Raw genomic sequence first — 10587 nt, 5'->3', positions numbered from 1 at the left:
TAACACCAGCTGACAGGATCAAATGGGCTTATGAAGTGAACAATATCGTGATTTGGAGTGACCTCCAGCCTCCCAAATGTTCAATAACAAAACCTTTTGGACACCAAGGAAAGGGTGATGGATCTTTTATGGCATTCAGCTGCTGCTGGGAGGACGTCAAAGGCTACCTGAGATAGTTTATCTGCCTCTGGTCTGGAGTGATCAGGGGATTGAGGAGGGGATCTGATGCAGTCAGGGCTGCTGCATTTGGGGAGGATAAACTGGACATCAAACCCAGTGATTAAAGAGAATGAGGGCAATCATTAAAGCAGTCTGAGAGGGAAGCAAAAGGAAAGGCTTGTTCAGGGTCAGAGTACAGGGGACGTAAAGAAAAACCCCCAGGGCTGAGGTGACAGCTGAGGACGCTTCTGCAACCTCCAAACCCACTGTTTGCCCTTCCTGGTGCAGCTGGAGAGAGTGTCAGTGCCACGGATAAAATAGTGATACAGTTCATCAAAGCTTTTTATTACAGAGAACTCCACAAATGCGAAGTCTCAAAGAGTTCTTGTGAGGAGACAAAGGCTCATCAGCCCAGCTGGGCAGGGATTTGGGGGTTGTGCAGCAATACCAGACACACTCACGGGCTGCAGCTGCTGGGAAAAAGGCCCTAAATTCACCCGAGGAGGAGGTGGGGGCAGCACAAGGGCTGGTTCCCCTCTGCCACCACTCTCAAAGTGCTGCTGCTGTTTATTCACCTTCAGAAACCACCACATCTGGGAGGGTGTGCAGTGCTCACTCCCTGAGACAGAAAACAACCCCCAGAGCTGGAGGGAAAGCCACAGAGATGGAAGAGGAATGAAAGAGCAATGAAGGAGTAAAGAAAGAGCAATGCAAGCCTGCACGAGCTCACCTGAGCTGCCACACTCCCATTCAAAGCCAGAAGGTTTTGCCCAGGAGTGTGTGCCCTGTTTGCCCCTCACCAGCCTTTTCCTTCCCTCCTTCAGCTTCCCAAATATGATGTATAAATATTATGTCTTTTAATAGCATTAATAATTTCATATTATTAATGATTTCATATTATTAATGATTTCATAATATTAAAAATTTCATAATATTAAAAATTCATAATATTATTAATTTCATAATATTAAAAATTTCATAATAATTTAATAATGTCCCACTCAATCATAACATATTTTTACTCCAAAAGAAGCTGTGAGTCCTTCCAGCTGCACAACAAGCCAAAATAAACACCAGAGAAAGCCAAGTGTGTTGGTTTGTCTGGGTTTTTTATAATAGGAAAAAATGTCTTCAACAGTAAAACTCTTACAGATAGAGGACACAATGCAACCAGCACTGGACCTGTGGTTGTTTCCAGAGTTGCATATTTATGGATTCACCAGGGTGAATTGGGGTAAAATATTGCATTTTGAATGGGAATTCTCTGAAGCTGCAAAGTTCCAGGGGGAAATCCTCCCGTTCTCCAATTCAGCAGCAGCTTGAACTCGGTGAACAGCAGACTGAGGGGCACAAAATGTCTTTAAAAGCTGAAATTCCAACCAGCTAAAGATGGTTCTGTCCTGGACCACATTTAATCCCATCACAGTAAAGCCACAGCTCTCCTAAAACAAGGCCCTGCCAGGCTGCAGTTGCTTCCATCACTGAAAAAAAAAAGGAAATCCAAACCATGGAAAAAGTGGGAAAGGCCTGGTTTCTTGGAAGGTGGAAAACCCACCCCCAGCCTCCCTGCTCAGGCCGAATTCCAAATTATTCTGGCTCTTTGAGCACCAGTGAAAAGTTGTGAGCAAACAGCCCCATCCCTCTCCCAGGATGGTGCAGGAGGGAGAATCCCTGGAAAACTTCCCGTTTCCGAGGGCTGGTTCCACAAATGTGATGGATGCACTGCCTGAGCTAAATTTACAGGAACCAGAGAGGATGGCAGGGAAAACAAACAGAAACCAGGAGGAGGAATTAATGATGCCTTTAATGAAGAGAAATCAAAACTCATTTGTTGTTTTGGGAGGAGAAGGCGACTTCCAACCCCATCACAGCACGAGCTGAACAACAGCAAATTGATGTCGTGCCTGTCAGAGCAAGTGCAGTAAATTATTATTTTCCATGATTTAATTTTCCCTTTTAAGTGAACACTTCATCCTGCTCGGCTCTGAGGAGAGAATCACATTATTTAAAACAACTTAAAAACCTCAGCCTAATGAGCTCTAACAAGGAATGCCGGGTGGGGACGTGAGGAGGTGCTGGAGCTTCTTAGAAGGAGCAACATTTTTCACTGGGAGGGGAAAAATGAGGCACAGGAGCCCAATTAAAATGAAGTCAGTGTTCAAATGAGCGTGATGGAGTAATGTCTGTGATCTGCAGGAGTGCAGGAACAGCTGGAATGCTGGAATTTCAGCAGCACGTTCCCAAAGGTGCATTTCCAAGGTCACCTTTGGAATGTCTGTATAGTTTAATGAATTGGTTAAGTGTTGGTTGCTGTTAAATTTGAATTTTGAATTTTTGAATGAATAATTCTGGGTGGTGATTCAGGTCTCACTGAGCTACATCTTGCTATAGGCTGTGGTTCCACAACGGGTTAAAGCAACAGGGTGTATATTTTTAAACGTGCCCCTGACATCTATAATGTTTCTGGCAGGTTAATTGGGAGCCAATTAACATGGAGAGAGTTAATTACTGAACCTGTTGAGTTTTCTTGCAGTAAAATTCAACTGCATCAGGACAAACCCTCGCAAAGTGGTCAGAAATGCCATGGATTTTGTGAGGTATTGGCACAAATGTCCATAATTTTATGCACCTTAACTAGAATTTGAATCCCCCAAATCTTCTGATCCTCCTGTCCCAGCAGAGCAGCAACGTCCTGAGAGCAGGATCTTGACATCTTTTGCTGAATAACATCTTTAAAACCAGGTTTTTAAAGCAGCACCAGTGAATTATTTTGTGACTCAGCGTATCTGGCAACTTTCTGCAGCGTTTTGTATTTATGAGTCTCTGATGTGGGGGCTTTATTGCCCCTCATTCCTCCTTCCCTACAAAATAATGATGGTTATTAGGCTTTCTGCTCACCTGCTCTCTTCCTACCCGACATCTCTATTGCTAAGTGGAGTCTGCCTGGAGATTTTAATTAGCTCTAAGTGAAATATTGCTCATTAATAAAACCTCGGGACAGTAAAACATCTGCCAATTAGCCCAGGGTGAGGAGGGAACCAGGAGGAACAGGAATGTGCCTTATTTTTAGACTAAGTGCCTTATGTTTGTGGAGACTTCTCTAATTTAAATGTGAAGAGAAAAATCACAGGGCAATTCAGGCCCTGCCTTGGAGCTTTGGGGGAAGTTTTGGTATCTAAAATATAGAAAACACTGAGCATTTCACACATTTTCTGGTGCAGTCGGGGTGTCTTTGTAAAAGTGACAAAAAACATGAGGTTTGTGGTATAAACTGTTAAGAAAAAGGCTCTGTCTTCCATAAGACAGAAGAAGAGGTTTGAAATAAAAAGGCTCCAAAAAAGCCCAATTATTAGGTAGAAAAGCCTGTGGGTGGGCAGAGGGCAGGAATTTGGGAGCAGCCATGTCCAGCCCCAGGCAAAGCTCTGGTGCTGCTCCTCCTGACAGGCCTAATTTGGGATATTTAAACATTTAGACCCAGTTCTACCCCGGTGGGGGATTAAACCACACAGGGAGAGAGCCGGGAATCAGCAGGAAAAGCTGCAAAGCAGGAACATTTCATGGCAAAGGAAGAGCCAGGAGAGGGAGCCCGGACACCACCGACCGTAGCCACCCTTTAAATTACATTTTGTTTCCTGAAGGTGCCTCATTTTCCACAAAAAAAGAAGGACAATGGCCAGAAAGGCCAGGCCTAAGTGCAATAATAAATTTGTATAACACAGAACTACTCGAGAGAGACTTCCCTTCCCTTTGTAGGCACTGACAAATTAATAACATTCATGGGAATTGCTAAAATCAGTAAATAATTGAGCTTATCGATGCTTTTCTCAGGGGGTTGGGTTGGGTTACATGGAGGTGGAAAGTTAGAAGGTGCTGGTTTTACTCTGTTCAGTCAGATATTGCAGGTGGGATTTCCTCAGTATTCCCTGGGCTGGTTTTACTCTGTTCAGTCAGACATTGCAGGTGGGACCGTTTACCCACCTGGCATAAATTGGGATTTTATTTTATATGAATTGCAGAGAATGAGATGAAATTAAAAGGAAAACTGCATCAACACAGTCAGAAGTTTAGCATTATTTGGGTTCTTATCTGCACTGCCAATGTCTGAGATGTGAATAATGCCACTGAAATTAAAGATATTTTGGAGGTAAGGTTTGTTTTCTATCGAAATCTTAAAAAAAAAAAAATTAAAAATCCCCAAAGACAACCCTAAAAGTGAATCCTGATAATGAAAACTTTCAGCTGGTCCCAGGATAACTGACCATCTAGAAGTGAGCAAAGGAAAGCTGGTGCCCAACTGGAATATTATATTTTCCTTATACCTATATTATTTGCATTTATATTTATGTTAAAACATGCTTGCTTGGAAAGCAGAAAATCTCCCCAAAAAGACAGTGCTCTGAAGCAACGCAGTAGAAGAGCAGTTCCCATCCAAAATCCAAGGATTCTGCAGGTTGTATTAATTTGGTTGCTTCCCTTTTCTCTGGCTGGACAGGGTGCAGTGCTGGCTTTGTCAATCATAACTCACTGAGTTCCCACTCCATGGATGTGGCATTTTGTGCCAGGAAAACAGAGTGATGCTCAGGAATTCCTTGGAGAATCACAGGTGGGACCATCTTCCATTGCACCACTTAATTGCCACCTCCATTCCACCCCAGTTCCTCCCCAGTCTCGAGGCAGAACAATGAATTTATTTTGGAGAATATTGTTTGCTGACTGAGGCAGCAGCACCCCATTTTTGGCTTTCAGCTGGGAGTACTTTGGAACTTCTGCTTGGTTTTGTCCCCAGTTTTGTACAAAAAAAAAGAAGGCACAAGGAAAGGTTTTGGGAGTTTCCACAGTCCTTTCCAAATAAATCAGAATTTTCTCAGCGTGGAAGGTCCTGTCTCGACTGTGAACCAGCACATCAGACCTGAACTGTGTGTGCATTTTTAATTGGGGAGTTTTGAAGTTCCACAGTTCTCTGGCTGTTTATTTGTTGGTCTGAGCCATTTAATTAAGGTTGCAGTGCTCAGTTTGGATTCTCTTGTTGATTCTCCTCAGGAAAGATGTGTGACCTCTGTGTGATGCAGGTAAAGTTGGCAGCAATTAATGTCCAACTGGGAGCAGAAAGTGTTCATTATTGTGCTACTATTTTGTTTAAAAGAACACTTTCTCTTCCATCTGCCTGAAATCCTCTGTGTGCTCTTGGGCTGTATTTTTAACCCCATTTGTGGTTATGTTTGTCTTTACAGAGTAAAAGGAATTTTCAGCTTTCATTTCTCGTGGTTATCCAACTTTTCTGCCCTTTCCAGAGAAATCCTCCCTGGTGTGTGCACAGAAACACACTTAAAGAAAGGAATGGATGACTGGGGAGGGGAAAAGCCTGGATACAACTTGACCTCCTGGGATTTGGAAGTAAGGAGGACTCGAGGGACGTGTCTGCTGAAAGCTGCCTGGGGGAGCTGAGCCAAGATCTGATTTCTGCTCCCCCCTCTTCATTCCATGCAAGGAACTGGCAGGATTGTTCTCTTCCCTCCCTGCACTTGACCAATTGATGCTTTTTTGGAGTGGGAGGGTCTCTTCCCATGAGTTTTCCCAGTGGTGGAGCCCCAGTCCTGCCTGGAAGTGCCACGAGTGCCCCTTGGTGAAGGGAGTTGCAGAGATGGTCGAGCAGGGTCGTGCTGCTCTTCTCCTGCTCTGCTCTTCTTCTTGCTGCTCTTCTTCTCTGTCTTAGTGGAGAAAGAGAAACCCATTTTATCACTTGTCTGCAGAATCCTTACAAATCATGGAATGGTTCATGGAAAGGGGACTTTGAAGCCCATCCTGCTCCGTGGGCAGGGACAACATCCACTAGAGCAGGTTGCTCCAACCTGGCCTTGGACACTTCCAGGGACGGGGCATCTCCTTCTGAACTACTCTTCTTGATGTATCCCAAAGCCAAGACAGGTAAAACGAGGCCAAATGTCCCCCCCAGGCCCATTCATCCCACGCTTTCATTCCCACACTAAAGAAAGCTCAGCCTGCTTCCTGCAGAGAAATATTCAGGAATATTTCTGCTTCTTCTCAGCATGGCTGAGAATGAAGTGAGTGGCTTTGCTCCACCACAAGTCTGGGATCTGGTTACAGCTATTTATTTTAGCAAGCAAATCCCAGAGACACTCGAATCCTTCAGTGCTTCCATCAACATCTGTCATGTCAGAGCGAGAAATGAATGTACAGACTGTTGAAATGGGTAAATATATATATATAGTGCAGCCCATGGGCTGTTCCAGCAGGTTGAGAGCCATAGGACTGATGGATAATATGGCTCTTTTCCTGCACTATGAAAAGTAAATAAAGGTTTGAAAGAGAAGTGCTTCTATTTTTAATGCCCCAACGTGAAGTCACCCCAGTCTTGGCTAAAATGTGCTTTCTGAATGCACCTAAACTGGCTTTGTGGGGACCACTTACACTTGTGTTTGTGACTTCCAAATACTCCAAGGCTACTCCACACCCAAATATTTGCCAGAACTACAGCTCGGATAAGCAGGACTGTGATGATCATCGGGTTCATCAGGAGGAAACAATTCTCAACTCAATTATTCCTGTCCCTGTAATTCTCCTCTCACTATGTCCTGTTCTAAAGGAATTAAAAAATTGTTAATTGGAAGGGGGTTTGATTTGCTGGATGGGAAGAAGGGTGTCTTTACCCTTTAAAAACACTGAGCATAAAGAAAAGAACCCAGGTCAAAATCAGAAGAAGAAAATGGGATGGGAATAGGGAAGTATAAGGAAATAAGGAAATATAACACAGATCAAGCAACCCATGTTTGCCTTTTAAATGGATTTAACTGCACTTCCCATACAGCTCTAAAAGAAATACCACCTAGATATTTGTTTTCCTTCTCATAATAAAAAAGTGAAGCAATTTAGATTTGTTGTTTTCCTGACAAAATGTAGAAATGAGAAATTCAGCAGGAGTCCTTGTCATTTTGGCAGACCTTTGTATGCATGATACATGGTTTTTCTCTCTCAGAATCTCCTGCTGAAAAATTTCTAGGCAATGCCTTTTTGTTTTGCAAATGAAGAGGGAAGTGTTTGCTCTGCACTGATTGGAATTTCTGCCTTTTCTTCTCTTTTCTTCCTGTCTGCTGGGGAAGAACAAACTGGTTTTGCTACAGTGAACACTGACAGTCAGGTCACAAATAGACTCAAGTTTAAATTAGACATGAGAAAACCACACTTAGTATTTTTCAAATAACCTAAAGCCATGAAGTGGGTTATTTACACACGAATTAATTGGATGTTAGAAGTCCAGGGCCACAAAATTATGCAGACATTTCATTCCTATCGAGGTGTTTAACCTCTAAAATCAGAGTTTGCATCTTCAAGTACTTTGAATTCCAGAATGGTTTGGGTTGGAAGGGATGTTAAGGATCATGTTGTCAAGGATCCATGGGCAGGGACACCTTCCACTAGCCCAGGTTGCTCCAAACACCCATCCAAACTTGGAGATTTAGGCTTAACTTCCAGTCTTGATTAATCCTTACCTAAAAAATTCAATGGCTTGGCTACAACACATAAAATATGGGAATGGGAATGACAGGAACACGGTTGTATGTGCAAAACATCCCCCTGCAGGCGTTGGTAAAATAGAACACGAGGCTGAAACCACCTGAAACAAGGGCAAGGTGAGGATTCCCAGCTCAGCTGCAGCCCTACAGCCAGAAGGAGCAGTGGCAGAAAGGTGTTTAAAAATTGCTAGATATTGTACAACACCAAAACCACCCTGTTTTGAGGAACAGCTCAAACAAAAAAAAAAGACCATCTGGTGGCAGAGCTCCCCGGGGTTTTAAAAATAGCCCTGCCCGGCCTGCAGACACAGCTCCTCCTGCATTCACATGCTGATTAACCATCTGATTTGCCAGGGAGCTCACTCTGACAGCTGCTTTGCAAAAATCTAAGTGTGTGCATTAAAGCCCTCATAAAAACCCTGCTGGACGCTTTTTGTGCAGCACAGGCCGTGTGTGCCAGGCGAAAAAATTAACAGGACTGGATTGTTATTGTCTCCAGGAGAAAAGGATTATTAGCACCACTGGAACATCTCCAGTGCTCCATCCAATCCCACTCCCTTCCCACTGCTAACAGGATCTTGCTCATTTTAGAATCCAGAAGCAGGATTTCTCACCATGAGGAGCTCACACACACCGGTGGAAATGCTCAGAGAATGGCTTTGTACACGTATTTAAATGCCAGGTATCAAATCCTGCCCACCCCAGCAGGATTTACCAGGAAGGCTTCATCACTCCTGGGCGTGAATAAACTGAATATTCTGTAAATATTCTGCCGTGTCCAAGGCTGACTTGATGTTTGCCTCTTCAATCTGCTTTTTTGGGTGAAGTCTCAGAGCACTCTTAGCGAGGTTTAATCAATTAATCAACATCCTTTAGCCCAGAGGGTACCAGTGTGGATGTCCTGAGGCAGGAGGTCTCACACAGACACCTCTGCAGCTGAAGAATCAGCCTCTAAAAGCCCTTTCCATCAAAGACAGCAAGGTCAGAAGGGGGTTTATTGCAAACTGTCACACAGCAGAGGTCAAAAATTAATGCTGGGGATAATTAACACCATCACTTACATTGCAGTCACCAGTAATTAGCTGGTGGTGGTGGCTGAGACCACTCGACATTGCTCAAGCTTTTCACTGCCTGGAGCTGCCCCAAACTGCTCCTGTGTGTTCCAGGCAGATATATATGAGTGGGTAAACATTTTCCAGGGCAGTCTGAGCAAGCTGTGTGTAGGAATTCGGAGGGAGGGGATCAATACTACCTTTAACAAATAGCTTTTTGATAGCCTGGCTCTGCTTTCCTTTCCCTTCCCCTCGGCTGCCTGTCCCTGCATGTTTGGTTAGAATTTGTGCTGGACACTGAACTGTGCTGAAGGATGAGAGGGAGGGTTCTTTTATTCCACAGCACAGCAATAATCATGAGCAAGGCATTACTGTCTCCAAAGGAAACAGAAAATAATACCCATGGCCACCACAGCAATATTCTTCCTTCTCTTAAAGCCCTTTAAAGCCTTCAAAAAACCTGCGTGATTTTCTTCATTAGCAGCCTCTGAATTTCTTTGATTTCTTAACCCCTTGTTCTTTGCTTTCCCCTCCCCTTCAGTGAATGAGGAATTTTGCCTTGGCACAGAATTCCCTTCCTTATTTTTGCCATGATTTAGCAGTGAACAAGTCAAACGTGTTTTAGGCAAAATATGAATTAATATTGCACTGAAAGTCAGTTAAAATAGCAGTGAGGAGCACAGTGGGCAGCAGGTTATGCTGAGTTAAAGGGAATTCCAGGAGCATTTTGAAGGTGCCAGTCTTGGGTATGTTGGACTCTCTCATTTTCCCCTGATTTAATCACACAGTAGAAAATCACATGTCAATCAATCAGGAAATAATACAGTTGGCACTTCCCTGCTAGTGCAGTTACAATGCACTGGGAGGGTAATAAAACATGGTTAATAAACTATAATTCGGAGATGAGCATACATATAATTCAAAAGACAAAATTCTCCACTCTTACAGTTATTTCTAAAGAGCCAAACTGCAGGGCTGGGTTTCAATCACCCCTCAGTGCCAAAGAGACAGGAAATAAATGGGGCTTTATCTGAGCAGTGCAGAGGAACAGCATCATCCATCCCTCCGAAATTACTGCTGCAGGACTGAGCCACTCACCAGGACTGAGCCACACACCGAGTGCTCACAGCCTGGGGCAGGAGGCTGGCACAGGAGCTGCCCTGGAATTTGGGAAACAGCAGGGAGAGCATTCCTGGCCATTCCCCCGTGAGTACTGCAGTGCCCAGGGTGTTCTGCAGCTCATCCCCTCGGGAGGAGCTGGTTGAAGGCACTGATTTATCAGTGTTCATCTCTACCTGTTCAATGAAACAACATCAGCGTGTTCATGCTGGGGGGCACAAAATACTCACTGAATTAGCTTGTCCTAAACAGATTTCTAGTGGTTTATATTATAAAGAAGCCCGATAATAATTTCCTTTCCAACTGTGGTTCATAGTCCCAGTGACCAACCCCTCGCAGGCTGTTGAAAAAAGGAACCCAAAACTTCCTTAGAACCAAAAGGAAACTAAAAACTTCTGGTAGCTGGAAGTTTTCCGCTCTTCCATCACTTCACATCCATCACTCAGGTTTGTTTTCCCTTTTCTTTTGTTGTTTCCCCAGGCTACAAGTTCAATATCAGTGTCCTGCACTCCCAGAATTTCAATCAGAGCCAGGGCAGGAGGGATTTGGGAATTCAGTTCATAGGCACTTTCAGCTGAAGGTCTGGGCAGCTGGAGCAGATGCCAGTTTTTCTCTGATAAGGTGCTGGCACAAAGCTGGCATTGGGCAAATGTTCCCACCTTCCCACACAGTCAGAAGGGCAGGGATTGTGCCCCTGCCCTGGGCACTGGGGAGGCCACCCCTGG

This window comes from Pipra filicauda, unplaced genomic scaffold, assembly GCF_003945595.2.
Source record: "Pipra filicauda isolate LSUMZ 115617 unplaced genomic scaffold, ASM394559v2 scaffold766_size101623_pilon, whole genome shotgun sequence".
Classification (NCBI taxonomy): domain Eukaryota; kingdom Metazoa; phylum Chordata; class Aves; order Passeriformes; family Pipridae; genus Pipra; species Pipra filicauda.
Note: the sequence above shows the minus strand (reverse complement) of the source record.